General features: G+C 33.8%; 1 long non-coding RNA gene across 1 annotated transcript; it reads left to right on the forward strand.

Annotated features, from left to right (window-relative positions):
• The first annotated feature begins 1,870 nt into the window (after positions 1–1,870).
• LOC132704168 (uncharacterized) lies at positions 1,871–8,506 on the forward strand. Its single transcript, XR_009619242.1, has 3 exons — positions 1,871–1,999; positions 5,553–6,024; positions 6,893–8,506. It is a non-coding gene; the product is annotated as an uncharacterized LOC132704168 (long non-coding RNA).
• The last annotated feature ends 7,078 nt before the right edge of the window (positions 8,507–15,584 follow it).

A 15,584-nucleotide genomic window follows, 5' to 3' on the forward strand; every position in this document is an offset into this window, starting at 1 on the left:
GTCAATCCAATAATCCATCGTTGTTTTATTGCAACTTAAAGTTCTATACATCGAAAAAAAACACCCCTTATATTGAATACCATTCAAAATTATATGATGGAAAAAGACATAACATGTCAAAAAGCAATCTCTTGACATATTATAATCATTTTAAATAAAAAAACAGTATTACTGTGACACTGTGACACATATATGGAATAATCTCAAAGCGTAGATAAGAAGGAACAATGTTTCGCCAACCTTGAATTCTATAGTAGATATAATCCAGACGGAGATGCAGAATAATCCGAACAAAATCTGGGAATAATGCGTAGCCTATGTAAGTGTAGATCTATTGCAAAGCTACGTGAGTATTGTAAACTTGGATTACGACAGTGACACTGACAGTGAAACTGAACTGCGCTAAAATTTATATTTACCTAGTTAGTTACTAGTGATGTATATATTTTTCAACAAGCTACTTTATGATATTTCTAACAAAGTATTATATGTATAAATCCTGTTAATTGGACAAACACATGTTCAATCCATAATAAAAACCCTTACGCCCTTTAAAGAATCCGCGTTATCAAGTACTTTCAAGTACTTTCAAAAGGGCTGGTGTGAAAAAATCGCTTTATCTTCGCTTTTCTTCAGCAGCAGTTATGATAATTGAACCACAAAAACAAGTCTAACAGATACCAAGCAGAAAGAAAGTTAACATAAAGGACAAAAAGGTTGGAAAGAAATTAACGTAATCGCGCAGCTAATGGTGAAAAAAAAACGCATAAAGTTGAAGGGCAAGCCAAAACTATTATCAACCGATATAGAATCATTGATAATTTGATAAAGCATTCTACAACAAAGTAATCAAATATTGTTTTGTCAATAAATATTACTTAGCGACTAAAAAAACTAACAAGTTGGGCAATATTTAAAAAAAAATCGCAGAGCATACTGGGGAAATAATATTATCATATTACCATTGATCATTTACCGTCCACCGATAAACATTTACCAGGATAGCCTTACAAATCCCTTATGGTAGCAATTTATATTTATAATGAATTTAAGGCCAAGCGACAATTTGCTAGTTAGATAAAAGTTCCATGATGAATAATTTTTGAACTATGACCACAAAGTTTTACATAGGATCAACAAACAGCAGCGATCCCCGAGGGACACTGTTCTTGATCCTACGATATTCATCAGGTTTCACAGATCAGTGTTTATGTTGGAATTAACTCTAGGTTTTTTGGACGTATTAACTTTTAGGCCTCCTTGTTATATGGAATAATTGTATTTCTTTATAATCAATAAATAATATGAAATATATTGTTCTCTGTCTACCATTAGGGATCCTGCAAGAGGTACTTTGACTGAAATTATGGGAAGGAGGCAGTCGTGTCAAGTCTGCTCAAAGTTCTGAGCTACAAATTCAAAGAGGTTGACTTTTTATTCCAAAATCCGTACTGAGTAAAATCAATATTTCTCATCTAATCGTTTTACGGCCAGAAGAATATTTTTAAGGTGCGGGAATGAGTTTCTTGGCTCTTTTTAAAAATCATATCGGTGGTGCTTTTGTAACAGAGTTGTGATAACTGAGGACATAATATGTATGTAAAAAAATTCAAATCACTTGAAAATCTGTCCACTAAATTTTCTATAAAATTCGAAATGATTCCTGCGAGACGTCGACGTAGGTGTATCGTCACGTTATAACATTTACGTAATTTTTCGCGTCTATTATTATTGTCTTTACACACGCACCGTGAAGTTGTAAAAACTCTCGCAGGATAAATATTTTTTAATTCGGACCGATTACGTCGTTGCATCACTGTCACCGGAACAGGATCATTAAGCGAGCGTGTTTTTCGCTGGCCTTTGCATGATGCGTTGGCACCGTGCGGCGGTGTTTGGTTCCTGCGGGACGCGGTAAATGTCACCTTTGAACATAAAAAACAACGTCAAAGCGAACAATGTCGTCGCGCCTGAGAAAGCTCCGACTGCAGATTAAAAGGTTATTGTTAATATATATTTAATTATTGTCGCCGAGCAGCAATAATTCTGGCTGGTATTAACGTGGCGGTGATCCTATTTAAAATATTTTTATAAATTTATGCTTGATAAGGTAAAGTCTGTTCATAGATATAAGAAAGTGACCAATTGCTTTTGAATGGGATTATTCAAGGATGGTTGGTCATTAACATACAATGCAACCTAAAGTTTCGGAATTTAAATTCAGGTAAAATTGTGGTCTGTAATAGAAAATAATTTTATACCTGTGTTTAATATTCTTTGATTTGGTATATACTTAGTTTAAGTTTATTAGTAATCATTCTTATTTCGTGTGTAATACACCGTGTGTTGAATCGTGTGCGAATTATGCAAAATATGTGAGAGTCCAGCGTATCTCAGGAGATGCTCCCGCCCAAATGTAGAAAACACTATACTATTGAGACTAAGGAAGTTATAAACATTGTTTATTTCACTCTCATTGAACGTGGTGCCAGCAAGCAAGCATCTTTAGAAGAAACGGCCACATTGACGAAAATTCAAACATCAACTGTATGGAAAATTGTGAATAATCCCATTTCAGCGAGGAAAAAAAAGAATCGATGCCGACATTTTCTCGAGTGTAGATGATAGTGATCAAGATATAATACGGCGTAAAATTTACCAGTTATACGAGGAACAAAGCGTGCCTACATTAGATATCTTAATTAGGAGGCTTGAAAAAGATGAAACCGGTGTTAAATGTGACAGAACTACCTCATGGAAGTGTATTCAACACATGGGTTTTAAATTTAAAAAAATTGACAAATGGCAAGTTTTAATGAAATCTTTTAGAATTCGGAAATGGCGACTGGAATATCTAGAAAAAATTAGGATTTACAGAGAACAACAAAGTCCAAGTATTTACTTGGATGAAACCTGGTTGGACACTTATGATATCCCGGAAAATAACTATTTTGCATGCTGGCTCTAAAGATGGTTGGATTCCAAATGGACTTTCTCTGTGTGCGAAAAGTATTAAAGATTCTTCTCTGGATTACCATGAAGACACCACCGCTGATTTACTTCAAAGTTGGTTTAAAAACAAACTAGTTCCGTCAGCGTAGCGTCATTGTAATGGACAATGCAAGTTATCACAGTAGACAGTTGACTAAAACCCCTTCCTCATGTGACACAAAAGCAACAATCCAAAACTACATGATAATAACATTTATTTTCAGAAGATTATACCAAAAAGCAATTAATTGAGGTTCTACAAAGCTTGAACCTACAAAAGGAATACGTATTGTGATTATTGTGCAAAAAATCTAGGGCATACAGTTTTAAGGCTTCCACCTTACCACTATATATTTAATCCCATTGAAAATGTTTGGCACCAACTGAAATCTGCCATTCATCGTAACAATGTTTTTTGCTGTGTTAACTCCAATGTCCTCAAACTTATAGAAACCGAAGTTTTTCACATCCCTCCACAAAGTTGTGCAAATAATAATTAGAACAGGCGATGATTGCGATAGTGATATTGATATATTATGTGAATAATTTAGGTAGGTGATAAACATAAACACATACATAAATAAATAAATATTGTTTAGTATCTTTCCTAACAAAACCACAAATAATTAAATTCTAAGCAAAGTACGGATCTGTTTGGCCATATTTCATTCTTACAGCTTGTCCGGGTCTTTCCTTAATTCGTATCACTTAGTCACTTTCTTATATCTATGAACAGACATCGACTATTTGTCCATTTACAACACCGCTAGGTGTTCAAAACCAAACCAAGATTCAACAAACAAACAATTTACTTAAAACAAGAACGCAATTCCTTATTTGACTTGAGAAAAATGCTATGAGCCTTCGAAAAGACATGTTTGAGATTTCCTTAGAGTTAACGCTAAAAATAAATGACTCTATAAGGTTCTAAGTTTTAATAAATGTATAATAAAATTTTACGTATATACGCAGTTCGAAATAGATCGTAACAAAATAAAACTTACTAGAGAATGATATTGTTTTTGCAAAATTGGAGAGAGAGAAAAATTAAATTTATTTAGTTAACAACGCTGCCATTGTAATTGTTTTGCCTCTTGTCTAATCTGGCAAGTATGGTTTCATGTTAACGAGACACTATATTTGTGGATATTAGAGACTCGTCATGAATGCCGTAAGGTATTTGCTTTAGAGGGCTGAGATAACAAATTGGTTATCTGCACAATTATCCAAAATTGACCATTGCTTTTTATCACCTGCAATTACTTGGCTGCTTAATTTTGTATAATCTCCAGGCAGAGGTAACCTGTTTGTGGCTCGCAATTATCTATCCTATGATGTTTGCATACTTTGACTGATAAAAGCGGCTATCTAAAAATAGCATTAACAGGTGACTTGCATGGCGATTCCATTCACTCAAATTTTGGATGACGGTAGGTAAGCCTCCATATTATTGCATTTTAAAGCCCTTAAAACGTTTGGAACAGCCATATTGAGCAAGATAGCACCACTGAAAATAAAAGTATGAAAGAGAACACTTTGAGACAAGAAATATTCCCATTTGCTAGTCCAGATTAAAAATTTACTTTGAAGTTTTTATTATAATTAAATTAAATTAGCTTATATATTTTAATTTTTAGTGAAATGATAAAGTAAAAATGCCTTTTTTCTTTGTCACATGTTTATTATGGTTGTCCCTAATTAACATTTATTGAAAAATAGCCACCTACACTGTGTTTTAGTATTGTAATGTCAGCCCCAGAGTCAACTAAACTTTTTTGGCCACATTCCCAAACTAACTAAATTTGTTGATACCATGCTTAGAGCATTATCAACTTAGATAGCTTAAGAGAAATCTATAGCTCATTATCAAAATGTTCTGCCAATCGACAATGTTGCGGTAATTAAAAACTGCTGTCCCGTCTTTGTTTTCATGTCCGGCACTTAATTAAAAAGCCAGTTTGAAGACATTTGTGTAATTTAAATTTTCGGATAAAATTTCAGATAACCTTACGTTTTGTCGACGGGGCCACATATAGCGACTATGAAAGTTTTTTGAAATATGCAAGCAGGACTTTGCTTTTCTCCAAATTACGAAATTTTGATAAACTCGGTCATATTTTCACTGCAAAGAACTGGCTGCAACTTTAGCGGCAGCTTGCTGAATTTTCAATCGGCCTACAAGTATAATGTTTTCTTTGACTACTCATTTTTGGGTTTTGGATTTTAAGTTTTTTGAATTTTATACATGTACTTAAAAATTTCAGTATGAAACTGTAAATTATAAATTTAAATTTACTTATCTTTACTAATTTATTTGATTTTAATTTCAACCCGTCGGAGGTAACAATAATACAATACAACAATAAATTTTTCTGTGTTATATTTTTGGGCACATATGGGCAAACCAGCACGGTTACGTTTACCAAGTGACCGTCAGAATTGACAAACGTAGCTAATTCCTCCGAAAGCATTAGATCGCTCTTAAATCCGTGACTAAAATTCTGATTGTTGTCTGGAAGGGACACTTTCTGCAAGTTGGATCAGTATTGCGTATTTTACAGAAAGCAGTAGAACAAGGCAATTTACGTAGTAAGAAACATGAAGGGTTCTCCGGTCGTCTTACGAGAGGACGATGTCTGTGGATCGAATGCGACGTTGGTGCTTTCCCGGAGTTATGTCTGATAGTACAGACAGCGAAAATGGCGAAGATGGAGTTTCTCTACTAGCAGACTTAGAAGAGGGGACTATTTCCAACCTTTAATTTTGTATCTCGAGGTGAGATAGTTGCAGGATGGCTAAATGTTAGACGCATATTTTTTTTTAGGCTACCCTATAAAATTTTTGTATGTACAACGCAATAAGCAACCACTTGAGAGCCAGATGTTTTCTTAAAACCGCATTTCTCGCCCCTCGCTCTGTCAAAATGGGGTGCAATAACATTTTAATAAATATCTTTTGTCATTTCTCGGCTAACCGTGCATTCGACTGTTGCGGGCTATTGTTTGCATTACGTGAAATTGCGAAGACTTGAAGGTGAGTGTTCTCATGATGATTTCGTTTTATTGGCTAAAATACCAAATTACCAAATGATTTATTGATAGGTTTCATTTTTAATTTATCAAATATACCCAAGGAATTTAGTTAATTGTGTTCTCTCTTTGAACTATTTTAAACGTTGAACTGAGGTGACTTTTACTTGATAAAAATCCATTTATCAAAATAAATAAGAACTAAAAGTTCAGATTTTCACGAAATTATATATTTTGACATGACAATTATTTCGACAACAACGTGTCTTTATCAAATGTTTGATAAAGACACGATGTTGTCGAAACAATTGTAATGTGAAAATATATAATTTCGTGAAAATCTGGACTTTATAGTTCTTATTTATTTTTATTTTAAACGTAGTTACTTTGTTGATGAAAGTCGGGGCTACTGTTGCGTGTCTCTGCACTTCAAAATATTATGGACCAGTGTGGTTATTTGCGACAGCATACTTCGTGTGTCTCTACCCTTAGGATCCATTGCACGATCGGAATATTCAGCACTATTGATTGAAATAGGTACTATGTATGTACCAATATACTGATGCGTGTCTCTGCCCTTCAGCATATTATAACCTGTTGTTTATTGCGTGTTGCTGCCCTTTAGTGCGAGTGTGGTTATTTGCGACAGGATACATCGTGTGTCTCTGCCCGTAGTATCAATTGCACGATCGAAATAATCAGCACTAGTGATTGAAATAGGTACTATGTGTGTTCTGCTTTTAGTACCAACCTAAACTCAGTTTCAAATTTTATGCCATAACAAGATGTATCTGTGTTTTCCGGTGATATTAAGATTGTTTTATTATTTTTAATAATCTTTGATACTCAGGTTATTTTCTTTTAAATTTCAGATGCGAACCGTGTCACCTCGCTGATGGACTGATCGCCTGTCATTTTGACCAAAATAGTTAATAATTATTCAATTTAATATATTTTATTATTATGGTTACCCTATCTTACACGCATTTATGAAATATCATTTTCAATGCACGATTTCTTCAGAAAAAATCGATACCAAATATAAGCAACGCACGTCCACCAAACGCGTTTATTCTCTCTCTGCACACATGTGTAGGTAAGCGCATTATGTATCCGTCCGCTGAAGCAAGAACAACCGCATTATGTGTCCCGGCATATGGTTTTGGATCCATGCATATTTATATACTCGGGTATACACATATACACGCACGCATCTTAACCTATAATAACGGTCGTCCGGGTTCAGTTGATAATCCGTATCTTGAAAGACGAAGTCGATTGGCCGACAGACGGAAAATTGGGCGGGACTCAGTCGTTTTATGAGGCAGCTTATTTTTTGCGACCGCTCTTGTATATAATACTTCGTCGTCGTCAAGCACGTATACACGGTGTAACAACGCTTGCTTGGAGTAGATTAAGATCTTTTAATTTAAGTTTTGTTGCGAAATAGGGTAAATTTGCTAGTACGCCTGTTACGTGCAGTGATCGCTCACAAACGTTTTTTAATAACTGAAATTTCACCCAAAGCATTTGGTACAGTGTTATCTCAAAAACAGTCATAAAAAGATCTCATCCTATTTCCTCAGCATTGGTTTCTCCGACTAATATAAAGAATTGCCACAAAAACTATCCACGCAATTTTAACAAAAACTTATTTATTTATTTGCTCTTTGGGACACAACAATTTTCTATCAAGAATGAACAAAATATTCATTACTCTAATGCAATACAAATGCCATAATATAATATAATAACAAAACGTAACCAATAATAGAAAACATACATAAATGCATCAAACATATAGTTTAAACTTAAAAAGTGCATTAAACCAAGGATACGCAAAACCCAAGCCAAAGCGATAGAGATGACGAGGGAAAAGTCAGTATTAAAAGAGATAAAGTAAAACGGAAGCCAGAAAAGTTATAAAGGCGATTGCAATTTTTATTTGTTCGCTATCTCGCATGATTATGTAACAAACAAATCCAGGTCTGAGCAACAAAGTTTGCACCTCTCAGCATTAAAACCAGGAGAGGATTTTAATAATTATTGGTATTGCTGAAGCGAATAATAAATAAGGGCTCAGTTCCAAAGTGTTGAGGTGCTACATTAAATGGTATTTTCTTAAATATTTAAGAACGGCTCGGCCATTCAAGATTAGTAACGCATTCTTAGGTTATTTACATCTTGGGTTATTAAGTTTAAAAAAAATCTCTGGAAATGGTCACTTGTATGATTGTTATTGTATTACCTAGGGCTCCAAATAATAGCAGCAGAATTTGCTGCTGTGTACATACTCATAATACAGGCTGAGATAATCGCGGCAGCTGTTGAAAACCTTTACTCGTCGATTCATAAACCCTAATATTTGAAAACTAAATGACATGACGGTGTTGATGTGAGGTTGTAATATTAGCTTCGCGTCCAAGATGGCTCCAAGATCTCTCACTTCTGTGATTTTTTCAGAGTACTGTTATTAATAAAGTAGTTGAAGCGAATAGGCGTTTTTTTTTAGTAAAAGATATACATAGAAATATTCGGACAATAAAGTAATTTATGTCTGAAAGTTTTTAGGCCATCAGCATGAAAAAGCAAATTTACTGGTAATTAGTTTAAATAATAAGAGAAGAACTTATGTATTAATTCACGTACGGCTTGTATCAATTAAATTAAAGAAGTACAATACAAATGCAGACTAACATTTAACAAACACCCCTGAATCCGAATGCGTTGACGCCAATACTTGCAAACCAAGCCAAACACGCTTTGTAAATTCTCAGTTTTTTGTGATTGATTGCTTCATGAATTGCACCATAGACGAATAATGTTTGTAATTACTTCCGGTGTTTGAGTTTTTACAACTATTGATATTTTCTTTCTCTCTAAAACTAACTAAATAAGCCATAAAAGAAAGGAAAATGCGTCGAAATAAAAAAGGATAATTATGTGATACTGCAGTTCTGTTTTATTGATAAACAACTAGGCAAAATATTTTCTGTAATTAAAATTTCTGTTGCTACTTTTAGAGTAATTTTTTACTGTAATAATCGCTGTTTTGAATGTATAGCTAGGGCCAGACATTTGAGAGAAAGCTTCTTGCAGTTCAAGATATTGAACATAATATCTAGAGACTCGACATGTTTCTGGGCCATTTTACGAACATTGCAATTTATCCCCATCGTTTTAGCAAAAAATATTTTTACGGCTATTTATATACATTTAGATTTGAGTTTCTAGAGCCAGTAGATATTCGGATATTTAAGGATATCACATTCACACGAGTATTAACAGCTACTGACTGTAACTTTCTCTGGTCTGAATTGTCTGACTGCTTGTCCTAGGAGTCTTAAGTCCAATTTATTCTTCGGGTTCCCACGGGGCTAATCTTATATACAAATTGTAATCGCTTCATATTTGTTACACATTGTGTTGAAAATATTAAAAAAAAACGGGGTTTTCTGTGTTTCATTGAAACTGCTATAGATATTTTGTAAATTTTTTGCAATAGAAGCAATTTCTTCAAGTGAAATTTATTTTCATGCTTTCGCAGGTGATGTCAGCTTAAGCATGATATTCAATATTTTTATTTAACAAAACAAGTATTAAAAAAAATATGAAAAGTATGATTATAATTTAAAAAAGGGACCAGGAAGCATAAAATATATTGATCCAAGAATATTGAAGTACATCTCAAATGCGCTGCATGAACTTGAAAACAACGATCTTTTTTCAATAATGTTTCACTCTGCCAAAACCTTCCATTTGATTTTAAACTATCGCACTGGCCTCTTCTTAAAATCATAAGCGTTTAGCGATATGCACATGCATTTTAGAAATGAATCGGGATTACAATTTAATTTATTAAAAAAAAAAGATTTTTTTCGATAAAACTATTGTGCGTACTGCTAAGCTACTGGCGAAACTAGAAAAACAATTTTTACAAAAAAAGAATGTTTGTAGTAGATGCGCATAGAAAGATTTGATGAATTCAAGTACTTGGACACTTGTATGACTTTTTGAAGATCAAATATCGGATAATGAAATAAAATGTAGCTTTGAACAGGTTTCCAAAGTGTGCTTTCTTGCTCCTATTTTGACTTTCGCTTAAGACTTTTTGGCGGTGCTTCCATACGGTATGGATTGAAAACGGCTGCAATTAACAAATTAGAGGCTTTCGAGATGTGGCTCCACCGCAGAATCTTTGGAAGGCTATATTCACAAACCATGACACACCAACAATATGATTTCCTACATTTTCAAATCGAGGGAAAGGTTGAACTCAGGAATATCTAAAGCATTTTCGATAAGTCTTTGAAAAAATCACTTTTAAAAATATTTTCTTCAAATCTCATTATGAAACGTGCTGTTTATTCTCTCGTCTTTGGCTAGATATCGACGAGGGGACATTTTCCTTAGTCGTGTTACTTGATGCTTCCGGATATTATCATTTTCGACGTAGTAAACGACCACGACCGCAAAGCTCACAGGCGCTATAGTTTTTTTTTATTAGTTATTTGCATGCATAACGTCGAGTCTATCGCTTTCGGGATTTTCAGCCGGTCATTATAATACGGCGGCGTTCATGGCCTTTTTGCCGTTTATTAATTTTAATGAATGCCGGACGCCTAGCTTTCATCGGAGCTTACGAATCGCGATATTACGTAAATTACGACAAATTAATCAGGAACGTTCCGCGATATAGCCGGTTGGTTAATTTTAAATTAAAACGTCGAAGAAGCTGCCACTTTATTGTTATTAAAAAACAACGCCGGTCTAGTCTTAGTGGGCAAGTGCAAGTATCGAGAGCGCGTTTTGATTAGCATTCATCGCCGGTGCCATACGGCGTTCATGGCGAGCGATTCAGGTGCCGGCAAACAAAATGGGGACGACACGCATGTCGCCCGCCAGAGATGTTTTTAATGGTTATTGCGAATTAAAACGCAACAGGGTAAATCGGTGTACGGAACTTATTGCCGAACGAATAACAGTTAAAGAAAAACAGTTTTATTAGACTTTTCAAATTTTCACTGTTTACAACGCTCTAATAAAATAGAGGCCTTACCTAAATGAAAAGGATGTATCTTTACTCTGCGCATGTGTGAGAAATTTCAATCGATTTATTGTAATTTGTTGTGGAAGTTGTAACAATATGGGGAATTACTTATTATTAATTTTAGGAAAAAAGTTATTATCCATTTCATCATTCAGCGCTACAACAACCCTGGGTGTGTTTTGGTTAACTGTACAGGGTGGCCTTATCTCTAAATCTATGAAGTTGTTTCCAATATAATGATCTTTAATTTTTTATATTATTTCAATTGTCACTCAAATACATATAGGGTGGCCAAATAGAGTTATCTTTTTTTACTACATTTTTAAATACCCCTTGAAAAGACGAATCCATCGGGATTCAGGCTAGTTTGGGAAAGTTTTTGTTATGTCGCATATTAACTTTTAAAACATTTTTCTGCGTAACATATTTTAGAAAATAATACTTTTTCTCAGACAATTTTCAAAATTAAAATATTTTTATCAGATGCGCGGTGTTATGTAGCTTCTCTCAATTTTTTTTAAATCGAACACCCTGTATATTTGTGAGTGAGTGCTTAATAAACGAGTTTTTCTACTCCCGTCTGTAAAATACCTAATTATACACCGATCTAGCGTACGAGAAGAGTCACTTTACTATGTCAGTTTCGTTTCTCACAGATTCGAGCTACTTCGTTTCCCCGGATCCGAGCTATTTCCGGGATTTTGCCGCAGGGATTTGGGAGCAATCGAGTGCTTTCGGAGATATTTCCCACGCTTTGAATTTTGACGTTTGTCAAATCTGACAGTCATGTCAGTCAATGTATTCGTATTGTTTTGCAAAAATGTACCCAAAAACTAACGGTCGTAGAAAAAGTATAGTATGCAACACGTTCGGTAAACTTTTTAACTCACTCTTTTATTAAAAACTCGCTTCGCTGCGCTCCGCTCGTGTCAAATAAACTCGGTGAGTCAAATGCCGTTTACCGCACTTGTTGCATAATATACTATTGTCTTCTTGCCTTTTTTTGGAGTCTAAAAACCCTCATTGCGTGGTTAGAATTTCGCCATAGTGTAACTGCATAATCTTTTTTAGACAACAATAGAACAATGCAAAATAGACGTTTTTAGGACCTCCGTACTGTGTGTTTTTCAACCTTTTAAGCACGAATAGCATAGATGCTAATTTGTTACATAAAACATGTAAGCACTCCAATTAAGATTATCGTCCAAAGTGACACCAAGGAGAGTCACGCTATCACCCTTAGTAAGAGATGCATTAGTCAGTCAGTTCATCTAATCTGCAGATTATTGTCTTATCGTCAGCGAAAAGTGAACATCTGATGGGAGTAATGCGTGAGATGAAATAGTTTATTTAAATTATGAAGAAAAGTGGCCCTAGGACGGACCCTCCGAAGAACTCTATGTTTTAGATTTAATCATTCGCGTTTATACTAACGTATTGTGTTCGACTGTTAAAATACGATTCAGAAAACAATAGTGTAGATTGAGACCAGCCAATAGTTGATCATTTAAAGACAGTGACAAATGCTCGCCATCTTGCAGACCATTAACGATCTCTAACACTTTTGAACTGCATCTGCATGGGTTCTTTTAATGCAGTATATATGTAAATATGCAATAGGTATGGGTGAGTGTTAAAATGCTAATATTTCGAAAACGTGTTTTATAGAAATAAATGTATTATGTCTGGCTCAGGGAACATTATATTATTAACTCCAAGAATATATAATATTCTTTCTGAAGAGTGAAAAACGATTAATAGGGAAAAGAAAAACATTGATGCAAGAAGCAGACATTACAATATCGTCCTCAAAAATGTTTTTTCTACTCCCGTCTGTAAAATATCTAATTACACACTGATCTAGCATATGGGAGGCCTAACTTATGATTAGATATTTACAAATTGTAATTACAATAGTAGTTAACTACAAAATAAATTTGGTAATAAAGCGAAATTAATGACTGGGACAATAAATTTTTAATTATATAACTATAGTAGAGTTAGTTATATCACAAACAAAGTGAATTAAACTACTTCTGTGATCATTTGTTTATAAACTGTTACACTTTATATTTGAATTTCGGTTTCTCTAAGTTCCAAAGGTGAATAAACTTTATTATATTATTATTATTATTATTTAATATTATGTGAAAATTTAGAATGTGATCGTATTCACCATCTGGAAAAACCCCTGAATCCAAGTTTTTATATTGATATTTCAAAACCTGTTTGAGCTTTAACACATTATATCCCACTAACGAGAAACATTTTACTAAGGCAGCTCCCTTTACTCAATTGCAGCCGACATGGGGAATTTCTCTCAATAATAGCAACTTGAAATTAGCAGCAATTGTTATTTATCCAGCTATATGGCGGGAACGATGGATCAAATTATACAGAGTTTTTATGGGATTTTATTCATTTTTTATGGGAATGCTATCGAGGATAGAGTGTGTTGAGAGTAAAAATTGGATTTCATTTTGCCATTCGTTTGTCAAGTCTCAATATACATTTGTATATTGTCAGCTTTGTCAGTAATAAACAGTGTTATAACAACTTCTCTAGTATTAGGTAAATTTTACAATCAACCGGAGCAGTGTTAAGCAGGAAATACATATTGCTTTGATGTTTTATGCTTGTGCTGTGACGCTACGCAAATTAGTTATTTTCACTTTTTCATAATGCGCCAGAACGATTTGTTCCACATGAGAAATGTTTTCTTGTAACTTTTTAATATTCCAATTTGTTTTCAGTAAAACACCTTCAACTATGGCGAAGCAACAAGCAACAAAAAGCATAAAAAAGTATGTTTTTCTCACAGTTGGATAAAATTTAAAATTAAAAGTTAACTGTGCAATAATATACCGAGGACACTATTTAAAATCATTTTTTTCACCTTAATCGAACTGTCGATAGAGAAAGAAATTCATTAGTGAAAATAACAGCTGTTAAGTCCTGGCACGCATATTTGAAAAAAAAAATCCCAAGAAAATCCGCGCAGCCATTAAACACAGGTATTACGTATGCAAATAATGGTCGATACATCCAATATGCAGGTACACTTGCTACTGGCATATTTTCTACGCAATTATCCATCCGTTTGTCATTGATTCGGAGAAATCCAAATCAGGCTGCGGCCACGGATAAATTGCAGTTTGTCATCCCGACGGGAAACCACGACCGGTAAATTTTTCATTTCCGACTTTGCACGATGAAAAAATCGACGTCTATTTTTAAATTTCCGAGAAAACTTTTAAAAGGTTGATGTTTAAACGTAAACATATCGAGTAAATACGATGAAAAAGTTTATATATATATACAGCTCCTATATAGTTTTGTAGGTATGATTCCGCAATAAAATGTTTATGTGGGTTTTTAAAATTGAATATAAAGCAAATCTAAAAGGAAAACTTTTTTCTAATCTCCATTTTAAACCATACGTCTGTTATAATACCAAAAATATGTTACTAAGAGTTTGACACATCACCGAAATATCTGACGCGGGGCCTTCTGCTTTCTTAATGTGCATATCCTGTGGATTCTGGCTACCACATTATATCACGCCATATTAAGTAGTTTCAATATTCGTCTGCATCTGCAAATTTAAATAATCGAATTATCGAAGAATATGTTTTTGTTAGTATTAAATAATATTCTGGCAAACGTAATTTTAAAATTTAGTTATTTTTGTTTTTATTTGCGAAAAGTAAACCATTAAATATTACTTCTTGCCTGTCCAGGCACGTACCATATTTGTTCAAAAAATCTCTACAATAAAATAAAAAAGATGAAAATTTCGACCACGAAGAGTTTTCGACAGTGCATGGAGAATTGGAAAGAATTATGCTCCATGTTACAGCCAAACTGAGACAAAGTGTTGAAAACCCGTTTTCAAATTATAATAAAGTATTCACCGCCAGGAGATAATATCGATTAGAGCGATTAGGTATTTCTTTTGTATTTCTGTCATATGCAAATAGCATGTACGAAAGATTGAATGTCACAAATGTAGAAAGTCGCTCGAGATCCTTCAAGCAAATGACAAAACTTTAAGGAAACAATTAATAAACTATTGTATAAAAATGACTTTGCCATTAACTAGTTGAAAAAACCTGTTTTATGCAATTGACAGCAAGTGGTGAATTTTAATTTCACTATTAATATCCAAAAAACACCTGAGATGACTGAAAGAAATTTTTGAGATTATTTTTAGATCAATATTTGGGCTGGGAGAGTCAAATAAATCGTGTTTTCGTAGTTATGACACAATGCAGTGACGGAAAAAGTAATTTTTAACAACAACGTAAAAATAAATTTTACCAATAAGATTTGGAATGGAACTCTTAGAAATTTTAATATTTTAGTTAATATTTGTTTTAGAGCAGATATTTGGAGTTATGTCAGGGTGAAATAAGTGTTAAATGAAAGATATTTAATAAAATAAGGACAGGAACTTACCGCTTTCGCATAATGGAATGAAACACTTTTTCACTGTTTTTATGACCCATTGATCT

Source organism: Cylas formicarius, unplaced genomic scaffold, assembly GCF_029955315.1.
Source record: "Cylas formicarius isolate icCylForm1 unplaced genomic scaffold, icCylForm1.1 PGA_scaffold_10__41_contigs__length_53128322, whole genome shotgun sequence".
NCBI lineage: Eukaryota > Metazoa > Arthropoda > Insecta > Coleoptera > Brentidae > Cylas > Cylas formicarius.